We start from the raw sequence: 17,294 nt of genomic DNA, 5'->3' as shown, positions 1-17,294 counted from the left end.
ATTGCTATTTGCAGTGTAGACGTTTCTTCTAGAAGACATTATTCTTTGGACAGGATTACATTAATATTGTAAAGCTAAAGACATGCAGTTGTGATCTCCTTACTGTAGGAATCTGTAGGAATGTATGTTTGCCTTAAACATGTTAGATGAAGATATGGAATTAATCTGTGACTAGATGATCAATCATGTACAAGCTGACTGCTATGCATATTTTGAGATTCTTGAGCACCAGTTCTGCCACTTACTGTCATCTATAGTGGTGAAAATTGACATTTCTGTCAAACATAAGGGTCAGAGCAAGGACCAAAAGTAGTATAGTGTGATAGGGGCAACTGACTCAGGCACAAAATGTTAGGGGGCGTGATTGGCTATCCATCAACCCGATTTCTCTTTAGTGCAATTCAAACTTGTACACTGTAGCACTTTGTGTAGTGTAAACTGTAGCAACTACTTTGTAGCAAACAGTTTGCTACTGCTTTAAAAGTAAAATCAAATCTTTTTTTTTGTCAAGTAAAAACTGAGTGCTGTAGTGCTTCATGAAGGCATGGTATAAACTGCAGCAACTGTTTGCTATATTTGTAGCAAGCAGTTTGCTACAGTTCAAAATAATTTTTTTTGAGTAAAACCTGAGTATCACAATGCTCTGTTCATGCAGGGTATAAAATGTAGCATCTGTTTGGTACATTTTTATCAAGGCAAGAAGAATTTATTTATTTATTTTTAAACTAAAACTTGAGCACTGAGGGATGGGGCACTGGTTTAGGCAGCAACATACTGCACTTCTGAAGACCAGATATCAGCTACCATCAAATCTTCCTGTTTCCTGTATTGTACTAAGATAAGAACCTTGCATAGTACTGCATAACTGGGCTCCATTTATTGGTCTAATGTGATAAGAGCTATAGCTGGCTGATCGTGCCCATTGCCCTTTCCTGATGTAGTGCCCCACCCCTTTAGCTCTTTGGACTTCACTATACTCTGTAGGAAGCTGATTAGTATATTCTTACCAACTGGCTTCCTGCAATAGAGCCACATCCCAACACACTAACAGCTCTCTATTGAAGAACAGAAAATAAGATACTTTGGCTTACTCTGTGGCTAGCCAATTTGTACCTTCATACCACTTATCTTCCTACAGTAGACCAATACCCCCACAGCTCTTTAAGATAAGTGCAAAAAACACAAACACCTGTAAAGTACACTTCTCAATTGCTCTCTTTAACATTGCCCCCATCACCCCACCATTACTATACTACTGAATGTAATACCAAATACCTGAATCTGATCCTGGACTTCTGAAGTTCAGCTGATTACAGGGGATTTATTTTATTTTATTTTATTTTGTTTTATTGTTTGTTAAGTGGGTAAGTGGTCTGGTGCAGGACAACTTCCAGTCGCTTTTTAGGCCATAAGGCAAAGACAATATACACATTTAGCAAACAGTAAAATTAGAAAGGATATAATGTATCTGCCACTTATTAGAACAAAGGCATAGGCACAGCAGTTACATACATTTAACAAACAACTTGCAGCAGAGCTTAATACTCTGAATAACATACATAATCAGATTACGTAATGTGTGTACACATATTAGAAGTACTTTTGCTGATATAAATGGGGTGAAGTTTGTACCTAATGGTACTTACTCATGCAGAAGTAAGGGAGTAGTTTATGCATTAAGGTGCCCATGTCCTTTTTACTATATAGGGGAGACCAAACGTGAATTTCGCATCAGATTCATGGAGCATATGAGGGATATAAAAAATAGGAAGGAAGATAAGGTTGTTGCTTCTCATTTTAATAGGGTACATAATGGTGATGTGACTCTTTTAGAAGGCACAGTTTTAGAAATTGTAGAAAATTTAGGAAGTAATGTGAATGTATTGAAACAGAAATTGTTATATAAAGAAAGTATGTATATTTTAAAATATAAAACTTTAATGCCTAACGGTTTGAACAATGAATTGAATTGGAAATGTTTGCTTTAAGGACCAACATGTTTTAATTATTGGGTGTGTTTTGGTTAATTGATTGTTGTATATAAATGTATATGTTTTACTAGGTTTTGTTATTCCTTGAAGGTGGAAACACCGAGGCGCTAGAGTGTGAATAAAATAAGTGAATTTATTCTTTGCTTCACTTTTTTACTTTGGATTCTATCAGTGTTATCCAGTTGGGTCAGAGTTGTTTTAATTTGGGAAGAAGAGGAGTGCTTGTTCATTTCACATAATAGTGTATGTTTGAAATGTTACGAGTAAAGAAGATTACAAGTTAGTGTGAGAAAAGTAGTAATAGACAACTAATGGAGCAATAATTAAGAAGATAGAGTTTAAGATAAAGCATTGCAGAAAGGAATTAAATATGAACAGAAAGAGTAAGTAGCATTACATTGTGTATCATAGTACTGTCAGCTAATGGGAGGAAATAACATTATTAACAGAGTATAAATGGTAAACAATGTAAGTGCATGAGAAGAGAATAGCGCTACACTGTGATCAAAGATATAATATGTAAAGAAAGAGAGAGAGGCAGGGAGAAAGAGAAAATGAGGCAGACAGAGTGTGTTGAGTTAGCTTTTTATACATTACAAAATGTGTTTGGACCTTACAGAACTGAATACATAGAATGATGGTGCCAAAGTGCCATATACTGGATTGAATATGCATGATGTTTAGAAAGTAGCTGGGTAGTGTGGGTCTAACCAGCATCCATGAAACAACTACATTGGTGTCATTACTCTGAGTGTTTCACTTCTTTTAAAAGAATAAAGCATCACTGAGCTCACTTAACAAAAGTGGGAGAGTGATCAGTGAGGCAGGGCTACGTTTGCAAACCGATCTTTTGCAAGAAGCTAGGTGAACTGCGGCCTGTTAAGTGTGAGGCTGTTGGTAATATGAATTGAGTATAATGAACTGTGTATTAGTAATAAATTTGATAAGGGTGGGCATTATTGTTCTTTTAGTAACTTGAATGTGAGAGTGTTAAGAAGGATACCAAAATGAAAAAAGGTCAGCACTCAAGTGTGGAATTTTGCTTTATTCTAGAATAAACAATGCACCATCCAATCAAAACCCAAACCAGTTTCGGCAGTAAACCTGCCTTCCTCAGTGGGAATAATACACATACCATAATAAATTGAAGATATAAATACACACAGGAATATTCTGATTGGCTAATTCTCAAATGTTCATTTAAACCAGGGCTAAATAGCCCCCCCTACCTTAATGATCCAACATTTTTCTTTTTTATTAAGTAAACTGTGCAGTCCTATTTTATTTGTTCTGTCTCCCTGTATTCTATCAATGACAAGAAATCTAAATTCAGCTATAGAGTGTTTGAGGGAATGTTTATATAGAGCATTAGATTGCCTTTTGTTCCTGATATCGCTTAAATGTTCTGATATACGGATTCTTAAAATACGTGATGTTTGACAAATATAGATTGCAGCACAAGAGCAAGCAGCCAGCTAGATAACCCAATCTGAGCTATAATTGCTTAAAAATTTTATATCATATACCTGAGGGGTATTTTTGCTAGAGAATTTGTGAATTAGCCAATCAGAATATTCCTGTGTGTATTTATATCTTCAATTTATTATGGTATGTGTATTGTTCCCACTGAGGAAGGCAGGTTTACTTCCGAAACCGATTTGCATTTTGACTGAATGGTGCATTGTTTATTTTGGAATAAAGCAACATTCAATACTTGAGTGCTGGCCTTTTTTCATTTTATCTACTATTTTGTACGTTGCACCTCCCGCACCTGCGGATTTGTTCTAGGACTGCAGTCTTTGTGTTTCATTCCGCTGTTGGCATCTGTGTGTGGGTTCTTCAGCATTCTTTGTAATTGCACCATCCACTGGATATTCGTGGTTGTTTTTTATAGCCTTTATACTATCTCCTTTTGGATTATTTGGCTGGGATCCTGTAGGCGAGTGATATGGAGGGTATGGAAGTCATGTATTACAGTCAGCTTGATGTTGACGTTTTAACTATTTGTATTGACTAATTATTCTCGCATTTTGTTTGGATCTGTTGCGGTGTTGGGTTGCTTATTTACAGAGACAGTAAAGCCTTCAGTTGAACTTTGTGGACAATTTTTTCTTTTTAGGTGTTTGGCGACTACTGTTTGGGAGATCATTTGGATGGTTTGGCAGTTGGGACTCTGAACTGTTGCTTTGGGCCTAGTACGGCGGTCGAGTTAATCTTGTGAATTGTACTTTGTCGGCTTATCCACATTACATAGGTATTGTGAATTAAACTGGTCATTTGACTTTAATGTTGCTGATTTTGTCGTAGCACGGATATCGATCGAGGAATATGTGACTGTGACCTATTGGATTACCATCTTGCTATTGTTAACAGGATTAGTCATATATTATAATGGATTTTCTGTTTGTTATTGAGCTGCTGTTTATATATTACCATCTGTTTAGGGACAACATTACTTGGAACTAATGGACATTTTGAGATAACAAGTATCTTTTGTTGGTTTTCTATATGATATATATTGCATTATTGTCTCAATTTAGATAGAAAACATAGGGACGTTGATGTCCCATTTCTTTAATTGCTTTTGTTGACTATCTTGATATTACTATTGTTTTTTTAGGAATTAGACCAGTGAGCAGCAGTTACAACACATTTAAATAATTTAAGTAATATATAATAGATTTGTTAACGATCTTTCAGGGACTTTCAGCAGACAAAGACAATTTAAAGACTTTTGGGCTTGACACAAATATGGGTGGCATTAGTGAGGAGGTGGAGACTGATCTCCATGCTATTTGCAACCAGTTGTTTGTTAAATTAATTAGGGCCATGAAAAGTCTTAGAACAAATGTATGTCACTTCAAATTGTTTAAAGCCTACAAAATTAAAGGAATTATGCCCCAAGGGCTGAGAACAAGAATACAACCCTTGGTCAGTATACCTGATGATATTTTATTACAGGAATGAGGTACTGCGCAGCAAGATGCATCCATGAGGTTTGTAGAGATCTTAACCTCATATTATGAGCATATTATTGCTCAGACAGTTATTGAAATCAGGGCCATTTGTGAGGAGGTTAAACCGTATGAAAGTCAATCATTTTACACTGCATGTTTTCAAAAACTGACTAAAGAGCTTATAAGTTTAGAGAAGCATCTAAATGAGAAAAAGATTCATAAGTTCAACAGAGACTTGGGGGATTATAATAGGGGGAAGCCCTTTGAATTTTCCAGAAGTACTAAGAATGTTAAGTTTGCAAATCAGAGTGGTTTAAATTCAACATATAAAAGGAAAAGACATAAATCTATACTAAAAAAACTAAGAGTAGCACTAGTGATAATTCAAGGGATGAATCTTCATCTATAACAGATGTGGACAGTGAACACACACAGATGTCACCAGTGCCCAAGAGGAGGAATGTTATTACCCCTTTAGGGCTAATAGGCACAGAGGTGGAAAGAAACATAAACGCAGAAGTTAATGTAGACACACTTTTGGAGATGTTAATTCCACAATAAATGAACCGCGTAATGTACATAACATTTCATCAGTGTCTCTAAGTGAAAACAAAATACAATTGCTTAACAAAAGCCTCAGTTTTGTTCCTGCTTTTTTGTTCCTGAAGACAGTATTGTTAATGATGTCATGTCCTTTTGTCGATTATTAAATTTGAAGTTATTTTTTGAGGGGGATGATGTCATTCAGAGATACCACAAATGTTCCTTTATGCCCCCAATGAACAAATATGTGTCAATCTTTCAGGATTGTGTATTGAAAGATCTACGTTTTAATAGAAGTGAATTTAGGGCTTCTAAACCTAATTTGTCCTATAATGAACAACAGGCCCTCATTAATCTTCAGCAAAATAAAAAAAAAAATGGTGATTTTGCCAGCAGATAAGGGTGGGGCTATTGTTGTTATGGATTGGGAACCTTATCTGTCTGAAGCAGAGAGACAATTATTGGATGGTATGTTTTATATGAAGATGCCCTTAGATCCTACAGCATGATTTAAGCAGGACATTGATGCTTTTTTGAATTTGTCCAGTGAGGAGGGCATTATCACTCGATCAGATCTCCATCATCTGACTGTATCCGATCCTCATCAACAGCATCTTTATTTATTACCTAAAATTCCTAAGGATCCCTTAAGACCACCAGGCAGACCCATTGTTTCTGGTAGGGGATCACTTATGGAGCCATTGTCAATACATTTAACTAAATATTTGAAGCCATTATTAAAATGTGTGAGATCTAGATTACAAGATATAACTGAATTCCTGAAGATTATTTCAGAAATACAGATGGAAGAAGGTTGGGTAATGTGCACATTAGATGTAACTGCCCTATATACAAACATACCTCATTGGGCAGTGCTTATGGCATTAGAATATTGGCTCAGTCAGGTCTCTCTTTATGCTCCAGGATTCAGCACATTTTTACTATGTCTAGCAAAACATGTAGTAACAAAAAATGTGTTTTATTTCAATGGGGCATGTTATTAGCAGGTAAAGGGTACTGCAATGGGAGCATCTTTTGCTCCCATTTACGTGGATTTATTTATGGGATACCTGGAAATACAAATGATATATGACACCACTCACAATTCATATTTGCCAGAAATTGATATTTGGCACAGACACCTTGACGATTGTTGGATGATATGGAAAGCAGACGTTCAATACTTGGAAGAATTTGTGGGTTATCTTAATGATAACAAATGGGGCATACATTTCATGGTTCATCATAGTCATCATGAAATAAATTTTTTGGATGTGACATTATCCAGAAATATAGATCATACTTTAAGAAGTACCATTTATCATCAATATCCAGAATATAATTCTCTTTTGCATGCTTCCAGTTTTCATCCCTACCATATTATTAAAAACATCCCTAAATCACAATTTTTACATGTCAGAAGGGTTTGCTCTACTGAACAACGTTTTGAGTATCACAGACAAGATTTAACTAACAGATTTATTTCCAGAGGGTATGATTTTAGGAATGTAGTTATTATTAGTGAATGGACTTACCAACAGGATAGGTATAAACTATTGGAATATCAGAAGAGGGCAGCCAGTGATAGTTCTATTATCAGATTCACTACTACATTTGGTCGGAATACTGGACATTTGAGACAAATTATTGAAAAATATTGGAATATACTTTGGACAGATCTGGGGTTGCCACCTGTCATTGTGGCTAAAACTGGAGAAAGGCCACACCCCTTGCATCACCAGTATCCATGACCACGCCCTTTCTCCTGCCCACACCCGCCTATTTTGTGACATCACTGTGACATCATTGGGCGGGGAACCTATCTTTTTCCATTCCTAATGCCTGCTTTTGGCTGATTTACCATGCTTTTCTGTAAAAAACATAGTAAATCAGCCAATTTAAAAACTCTGATAGTCTGTTTCCTTTTTTGAAACAGAATACCAGAGTTTGTACAGTATTTTCTGAACTACCAGAGAATCAATTTAATTTCTGGATAGTCTGGAAAAAAACGGAGGGGTGGCAACCTTAGACAGATCAGAAATTATCAGAAATTCTTACTATGAGATGTATGTTCTCATTTCGCAGGGGCAAAACACTTGGGTCTTATTTCAGCCATTATAAACATAAATCGAATCCATTGATTTGCCAAACTACATTGATTGGTAATAAAGTAATAGGGTGCTACTCATGTGAACACTGTTTGTTTTGTAAGTATGTTTCAAAATCAAAACAATTGTCTAGCAGAAATACCCTTCAGGTACATGATATACATTTTTTAAGCAATTGTAGCTCAGATTGGGTTATCTATCAGGCTGCTTGCTCTTGTGCTGCATTCTATATTGGTCAAGCATCACATACTTTAAGAATCCATATATCAGAACATTCAAGTGATATCAGGAACAAAAGGCAATCTAATGCCCTATATAAACATTCCCTCAAACACTCTATAGCTGAATTTAGATTTCTTGTCATTGATAGAATCCAAGGAGATAGAACAAATAAGATAGGACTGCACAGTTTACTTAATAAAAAAGAAAAATGTTGGATCATTAAGTTAGGGGGGGCTATTTAGCCCTGGTTTAAATGAACATTTGTGAATTAGCCAATCAGAATATTCTTGTGTGTATTTATATCTTCAATTTATTATGGTATGTGTATTGTTCCCACTGAGGAAGGCAGGTTTACTGCCGAAACCGATTTGGGTTTTGACTGAATGGTGCATTGTTTATTTTGGAATAAAGCAACATTCCATACTTTAGTGCTGTCCTTTTTTCATTTTGGGATCTACTATTTTGGCCGTTGCACCTGCCGTACCTGCAGATTCGTTCTAGTACTGCAGTGTTAATGTTAAGAAGAAACATGACTTCTGCAGCAAATGGTAGCCAATTAGATGCAATTTGATGGTTTGATTATATAGCAGTGGTGTTCTGTTGATGGGCAAGAGTGATTAATCTAAGGATCTTGTTTTCAATTGCCTGAAAATGGGGGGAGGAGGCAATAATGGGTAGGGCATAATCTATCCTGGGGATTAGTACATATATGGCAATGGATCTTCTAGCTTGTGCCATGAGCAGGCTTGAAATGTTGTAGGTTACTTTAAGTTAACTTAAAACTGTGATGGTAGTGTTTTTGATATGGTTATAGAAGGACAGTGAATCACTGAATACTGCATCAAGGTATTTGTGTTAATTTGCAACTTATCGTGGATTCCTGATACCATCATATACTACCCCTTCTGTGAAGTCTGCACTGGCTGCCATTTAGAAAACAAATCATATATAACATTCTGGTCATAGTTCATTTGACTGTATATGGATAGACCCATCTTACTTTTATGAGATGATGACATAGTATTCTCTGTCTTGTACCCTATGCTTGACCACCATGAGTCTATTTGTGGCTTCAAAAGTGCAGGTTTATTCCTCTTGGATCTGATTCTTCACTTATCAAGTACAATACCTTTGAAAGTGCTGCAAGGGTGGCTGAGAGTCTCCAAAACATCATGTTGCTTTAATAGATTCTTCAAAACATATATTTTGATTAGCCTTATAATGCCTTACTGATAGTGAAAAATCTTTATAATGTTAATACGTTTTAAGGTTTTGCTTAGTGTTTATAATGTGTGTGTGTGTGTGTGTGTGTGTGTGTGTGTGTGTGTGTGTGTGTGTGTGTGTGTGTGTGTGTAATTATTCTTTAATAGTGTTGTTTTATGATATATGTTATTGGTGTATGTGCCCAGTTACAGGCACTTTAAGAAACTTGAACTTGACAGTAACATTGAATTTTCTTCATCTTGTATTCCTTCTGATATTAATATGTGATATGCTTTTAAGACTAGTAACACATATGTGATATTTTCTATTATTCAGCTTCATACCTTTATACCCTAGCTTGTCTACTAGCTTAATGAGTCTCAAATCATACTCCTGTCTAGTAGAATCCAGACAAAAAGTTCAAACAGGATTGCTAACTACTCCATCTGGACTATCTATGGTCCCAGAGTTGATCTTTGGAAAACCTCTGGTGTTGAAGAATTCCAAAAGGTAATTTGAGAATCTGCATCTGCCCAAAAGGGTGGGTCAGCATTCCAGCATACCACCCAGCCCCTTGAAAATAGGCTCTATCATAAGATCAGACAGTGTGACTTCAAGGAGCAACTTCTTTAGTCACTTAGTAACACATTAGGGAAACTGGACGCTAAAGAAGTCCCTCTTCAAAATTCACTGAGGCACAAAAAAAAAACAGCTGGTCCTGGTTAACAGGGACCATCAGGCTGTCCATTATAGGGGCTCATATCTCAAGGCCTAGATGTCAAATAGATGTTGATGTCTGGTAGGAGCTTGAATTGTGAAGGTAAGATCATACCCTTAGAGAATGCAGTCTGATACCAGAACTGTGTGCAGGCCTCCCACTTCTTGTGCTGCCTTTAGCAGGCATGCAATCATGTGGGTCCTCCATGCCACCTGAGACCAGGTACATGTTAGTCTTATGCTTGCCCTTGTGGAAGAATGTGCATAAGCTCACACCTTAAGTAAATTGGAGATGAGTTGACTCCCTCCCTATAAATAGAAGTCATTGTTTCTCAGTTTGATATGGACATTCAACCTTACCGCTCTCTGAGCTCCCTGATATCATCCATTTTAGTTCTTATGAAATACTTTGTCATAGGCAAGTGGCAAATTACTTGTATATTTTATAATTAGAATAATTTAACGAATTCCTTAAATACAATGATATCAGAATACTAGACTAGCTATGGTCAGAGATTATCAACCATGTGGGAAGGATACAACCGGTAATTCGAAGGGATTAGTAAGAGGAGGTGAATTTTAAGATGTTAATGATGTAATAGAGTTTAAAGTACAGTAGTGAGATAGCTGAGAGATATGGAGTATATAAGTAGGTTAGTTAGATTGAAGACTAAGTTGTAGTGGGGACAGAGGTGTGGGATTATGTCTATATGGCTTGGTCTTAGTCAGTAATCAGCTTCATTTTCTTTTGCAATCAAGTGGCTAATCACAAGTGGGTCACAGTCAAAGCCCACTTCAGTACAGTATTTGTTACCTCCAATGCTTTCTTAAAAAGTCTGTTGCAGACATTTGAACAGCGACTACTTGGTCTTGAGGTCATGCATTCTCGGGGCATTGTAGTCCTAACTCTGGGATACTGTCTTCTTTTGGTATCACTATAGCTTGGCCTTCAGTTTTCAGAATCTTGATCTTTGGACTATCCTCTAGCTACTTCCACCATGGCAGTTACTACTTGGGACTCAAAATAAGATGGATCCATCAGAGAAGGTCCTCTCATAGGTCAACTAATAAGGTAAAAACATATTTATTATATCTAACATCAAGGATCCTCCCTGACAGTTCAGAAACAGCCTCCTTCCACCCCATGTGGGTGAGTAGCTGTGAATTGAACCTCTGTTGTTGGAATTGCCTGTATATAAAGCAAACATATACTTATTACTTGTTAATGAAGAAGATGAAAACTCATTGTCATTTTTTAGTTTGACTAAGGTGCATGCTGGTGACAGAGAGTGAAGTGGTAGGTGTGGGGGATAAGTACTGCTATCTTAAATAGCCTCTAGTATCATTGCATGTTTTGGCAGACAGCGCACACATTTCCAGACATGGAATATTCCAAAAAAGTTGTCAAATTCAGATTGATGGAAATACAAACCCAAAGACCCATCAGGATGCATTCTTTGATAGATCAGATGTGACTGTAAGCAAGGGGACTGTGTTGTAACCATTCATTACAGTAAAGATGTTGTATTGATGCAGGTCTTACAGCCATTTAAGTTCTTCTTGTTTGATCAAACTTTGCCACAGATGCATATATATTTAAATCTTTCTGTAATTATCTGAAGACTTCTCAGATTTGCTTACTTACATGATGTATTTGTCTGTCTATCTATCTATCTATCTATCTATCTATCTATCTATCTATCTATCTATCTATCTATCTATCTATCTATCTATCTATCTATCTATCTATCTATCTATCTATCTATCTACCTCTCTATTTACTTATTTATTGCATTTGTTCACTGAGATAGTCTGACTAAGTGAGTTCATTTTTCACCAGAGGTCCAAGGAGAAAAGCTCCACACATAAAATACAAGTCTGTGGAGAAAAGTTCCACATTTAGAATAGAAGCATTTACAAAAACTAAATGTATTATGATGCAATAACACATAGACAAAGAATAATACTTCAAGATACACTAGTAAGAATGATGCACATATTGAATATTATTTCACTATGAATATAATATAAACTGACAAATACGCATTTAAAGAGTACTGATGACAATATGCATACATCTGTTGACAGACTTAACATATAATCAACATGGAAATATGATAAATGTATAAAACAGATAAACAACATTTGAAAATGTGCATAAAGTAAAGAGTTACATTTATGTGTATGATTGCTGATAGTTATCACTCGTTTACAGGTGATAATTACTGCTCCTAATTTATAATAGGTTATAATAAGTAGAAGATAGGAAACAATAGCTAAAGCGTTGACTAAATGATGTTTAAAAATATATCTATCTGTAGCTATTTATCTATATATCTCTATATATACATTCACCAAGCCTGAAATATTTCTTTAATGCTTGTTTTATAACACTTCTAGCTTAAAACTACTGCAGTGTTTTTACATATTCCTTTGTCATAGAATCAAAGAAATAACTTTCCTTGTACTTTATGGAACATGTACATTAATGAAACATAGATGGAGATAAGCTTGCTGAAAATGAATATATAAACCATATCAAACAATAGCATGAGAAATGTTTTAAGCTATCGTCCCATCCCATCTGCATCTGTTTATTCCTTTTACCCTGAAAATGTGCGTCTAGTTTTTATTACAGTTACGAAAGCTTGAACCTTGTATGTTTTTTTTTATTTTAGAAAATATAAAAGGGCTTGTATCTTTGTCCATGTATTGAACTTAATAGCTACATGGTATTTGGTGTTGACAAATCTTCCATTTCAATTGGGACCATGACTCGGATTTGGCCATACTTCCCTGATTGGTAAGGGCATGCCACATACTAAATATCGTTGTTAAGCATGGACTTCTTAATGTTATTCAGCAGATTGTTTTTTACCCCTCTTTCTCAGTCTCTAGTTACCCATTATGTAAATAATTGTGAGATCTGTTTGTCACATAATATTGCATCTCATGTAAAAATCACACTTTCTGCAATATTAATTCAGTCGGAGGTATTCATTTTACTGCTGAAATTGTTAATAAATCATGTTCTGTGTTAAAAATGTCTTTACAATTACATTGTCCCCATCACCCACAGCCATCTGGTCTTGCTGAAAGGTCTAACCAGACTCTTAAAATCAGAATTAACTAAGTTTCTAGTGAAACAGGGCTAAAATGGCCAGATGCTTTGCCTCTGGCTATGATAAGTATGTCAGGAACTGCAAACACTACTCGTAAATTAAGTCTTCATGAAATTTTTATGGGTCATTCCCTGAGAATCCTACCTTCCCCACCAGTAAAAAAAATGTAAACTAGTATTTACTGATGAAGCATTGCTGAACTATTGTTCAAAACTTGTTTCTATCTTTCAGACTTTTCTTAACTGCATTAAGAAGGCCCTTCCACCACCTGCAACAGTTCCCTATCATGACTGACAGCCAGGTGATTAGGTGTGTGTAAAAGTGTTCTAATGCAAAACCTCATTGAAGCTGCACTGAAAAATACCTCATCCCATTCTTCTAGCTACTCATACTGCAGCAAAGTATGCCAAAATACCAAATTGGGCCCATATTTCTCATTGCAAGAAAACCTGCTTATCGTCTCCTGAGTTGACTTAAAATAGCAACATACCTTCTTCTGATGACATCACTACGTTTCTTCTTACTGCTTCTGATCGACATAAGAAAAAATGTGTTTATTCAAATTCTGCATCAATATGCCACTAACCTAAAGGTTTCCAACTGTTAGGTGTGTGAATTTGTTCCCCATTATGCTAAGGGGGGCATTCCAATGTTACCTGTCCCTGTGGAACAGATTGATTTAAAAATCCAAATTTCTGTTAAAAAAAAAAAAAAACTTGGCATAACATTACAGACTAGGCTAAAAAATATATTACCAATTGCTTGAATCGATACAGGCTGATACTTGTTATACTGGAAAAGGAATTGTGCAAGTAGGTTACAGCAGTTGCAATAATATTCATGATGAAACTATACTGGCAGAGTTTGGGTTAAAGACATATGACTGAAAAATGGGCATGCAAATATTGGGCAATCATTGCTACACCTGAAAAGACCATGCTTACCCCTGGTTACCCCAAAACTTGCCCGATTGTTGTTAAATGGGGCAGATGACACCAGCTATTTTTCATTCTTAATCTACCCCTGCAGTAAGGTCATGCAAAAAGAGGGCCATACATACTGCTAAACAAACAGTGGCATTCTTTTCTCCACAGTATGGCATATTGCAAAGTATGCATAAAGTAAATCAGTTATCTTTTATATTCACTAAAATGACTAATAAGACATTGAAACACATTCACATGGCAAACAAAAAACTGACTGAAATCTGAGCCACCACCTTACAAAACTGAATAACTCATGATTACGTACTGGCCTCAAAGGGTGGAGTTTGCCATTGGTAAAAAAACAAACGGTGCTGTACTTTTGTTTTAGGCTTTGATGACGAGCAAAAAAGGTGGCTGATTTTATAAAACAATTGGCCATTAATATGATTAAAAATTAGTCTAGCTGGACACTGTTTAGGTGGTTGAGTAATATATTGGTGGTTGAATAATATATTTAAAAATGTTGGTGCCGGTATAATGCAAAGTTTAATTACTTTTGTTATAATTATTCTTTTTATAGCTCTTATATACATAATGAGCTGTTTTGTAAAAAAGATACATGTGCAATTGTTGTTATACCTAAACTAAAAGCATCCTAGAGCTTATATGTTTGAAAATGATATCATTCAAAATAATCTTGGACTGTGCTACTTTATAGCATCATAGGGGGTAGCTGCAGTGGAATATATATATATATATATATATATATATATATATATATATATATAGATATATATATATATATATATATATGGATTCACTTCAGAAGCTCGAATCCCCAAAATCTCGAATTTCATAGAACCGAGACCAAAAAATCGAGTTTTGGAAACTCGAACGTCTGAAATGAAACCGTAAAAAAAAAAAACTCAAACACCGCTTTTGCACCCCCCACACCACCCCTACTTAAAAATACCAACTCCGAGATCACGCTACAGTGGGGAAAAGGGAAATCTCCCATTTTGCTCTGTATGCGGAAGTGCAAAAAGGGAGATTTCCCACTTCCTGCCAACACCGCAGAAAAGATAAAAACATTACGTGCACACAGACTGTACAGGAATCCTTGCCTCTGAGTGCACGTGACGTTTTAATATAAGTAAGGTCTTATTTTTTAACACTTTACATATTCGATTTACTGAAATCTCGATCATATGGTTTCGACCATATGAAATTCGAGATTTCAGTAATTCGATTATGTATATATATATATATATATATATATATATATATATATATATGTGTGTGTGTGTGTGTGTGCGTGTGTGTATATAGATAAAAACATTACGTGCACACAGACCGTACAGGAATCCTTGTCTCTGTGTGCACGTGATGTTTTAATATAAGTAAGGTCTTATTTTTTAACACTTTACATATTCGATTTACTGAAATCTCGATCATATGGTTTCAACCATATGAAATTCGAGATTTCAGTAATTCGATTATGTGAAGTGTTCCCATATATATATATATATATATACATACACATGTATGTGTGTGTATGTATATATATATATATATATATATATATATATATATATATATATATATATATGTGTATATTTCTTTACTGTTTGTTTTATAATAGTTCTAGCTTAAAACCACTGTAGTGTTTTTACATATTCCTTTCTCATGCAAAGAACAACTTGACTTTTGTTAGAGTTCATTGGAGCTTAGCAAGCAGGTGATAAATGTTTCTTCTAATCATGCAACCTTGAAAGAAATTTATATATCCTGTGCTTTATGGAACATGTACTTGAATGGAACATAGCTGGAAATAAACTTGTTGAAAGTGAATACATACGCCATGTCAAGATAATAGCATTAGGAATGTTTTAAGCTATCCTCCCATATGCATCTGTTTACTCCTTTTACCTTACAAATGTGTATGCACCATACCTCACAACTGTTCAGATTTTCACAGAATGTCCAGATTTTTGCTTCCTATTTTTGGTCTATTTGTCATAAAATGTGTGGTTTTCTGACAAATCACTGAGATGCTCTAAGGACTGAAGTCACCAAATAATGGCATGCATTTGAGTTTCAGAATTCAAATTCTTCAGAAAATGTATGTTAACACAAACCCTATTACTACAGCACCTTTCTAAGTTTATAAGAACAATATTTAAAATCTGTCCCTATTTTTGGGCCTTTGTACCCCCATTTTGTCAGGCTTTGTCCAGATTTCTTGCACTAAGAGTTTGAGAGGTATGGTGTGTACTCTTATCACAGTTATAAAATTTTTGAACCTTGTATGTTTTTTTTTCTGTTTTACAAAATATAAAAGGGCTTGTATCTGTGTATATAGCTGAATCTTTCTTTATATTGAGATATACCGTATCATGATACTATTCTAATTAATAATGTATTTGCATCCAGAATCTTTGAAAGTCTGTGTATTGAACTTAATAGTTACATGATATTTGGTGTTGACAAATCTTCCATTTCTGAGTACAAATTCAGTTCCGACTTTAGCCCCTCTTTTTCCCATCCTGGCTGCACTCACTAAAGCCAAGAACATGGTCTCAGTGGACCTTGATAACATTCCAGGATGAATAGTCTAAAATATGACTTATCAGGACCCCTAGAATGATTATTTAGCTATAGTTTTAAATCATGCTTTGTGCCACGTAAATGGAGGGCTGTGGCTATTGTCCCACTTCATAAGGAAAGACCTTCAACAGATCCTGGAAATTACAGACCCATTAGTCTGACTAGTCTTTTTTGCCAAACCATGGAAAGAATTGGCATGGAAATTATCAGCAAAGACATATGAGACCTCCACACAATTGATCCATCCCAGTTTGGCTTTGTCAAGGAAAGGTCATGCTTACTGAATCTGGTGGGCTTCTTTAAAAAGTTCACTAAGGCAATGGATGAGGAGAAAAAAGTGCACGCTGCCTACCTAGATCTAGCTAAAACATTTGATACAAAACCTCCTTGGGCATTATCAAAGAACTCACAGAACTAGGTATAAACCACTTTATAACATGCTGGATAGCTAGCTGGTTCACTGATAGGATCCAGAAGGTTAGAACAGTAAGGTCACCTCCACAGAGAGGCCAATCACCAGTGTAGTCCCTTAGGCCTCTATGGTAGGTCCGCTCCTCTTTGGTGTCTGCTTCTCAGATGCCAAAGTCAATGTCAAAGGCCTCTGCCTAAACAAGTTTACAGATGATTGCAAACTGGGAGCAGTCACTGAATCACTCCAAGAAGAGAACACCCTTCATGAAGGTCTAATACAGACAAACAATTGGTGCCAAAGCTGTGGCATAAAACTTGATACCAAGAAATGCATTATAGTACCTTTTAGGAGGTCTGCCACCCTGGGTAACTACATCATGAATAAAACACCCTTAAAAGTTGATTCACTAGTCAGGGATCTGAGAACTCAGGTAGATAATAACCTACCCATCAACTAATGTGCATCCAAGGTAGTAAGAAAATATTT

This window comes from Protopterus annectens, chromosome 10.part0, assembly GCF_019279795.1.
Source record: "Protopterus annectens isolate FY-2018-M chromosome 10.part0, PAN1.0, whole genome shotgun sequence".
Classification (NCBI taxonomy): domain Eukaryota; kingdom Metazoa; phylum Chordata; order Ceratodontiformes; family Protopteridae; genus Protopterus; species Protopterus annectens.
The sequence above is the reverse complement of the archived record's forward strand: the minus strand, read 5'-3'. Positions refer to the sequence as shown.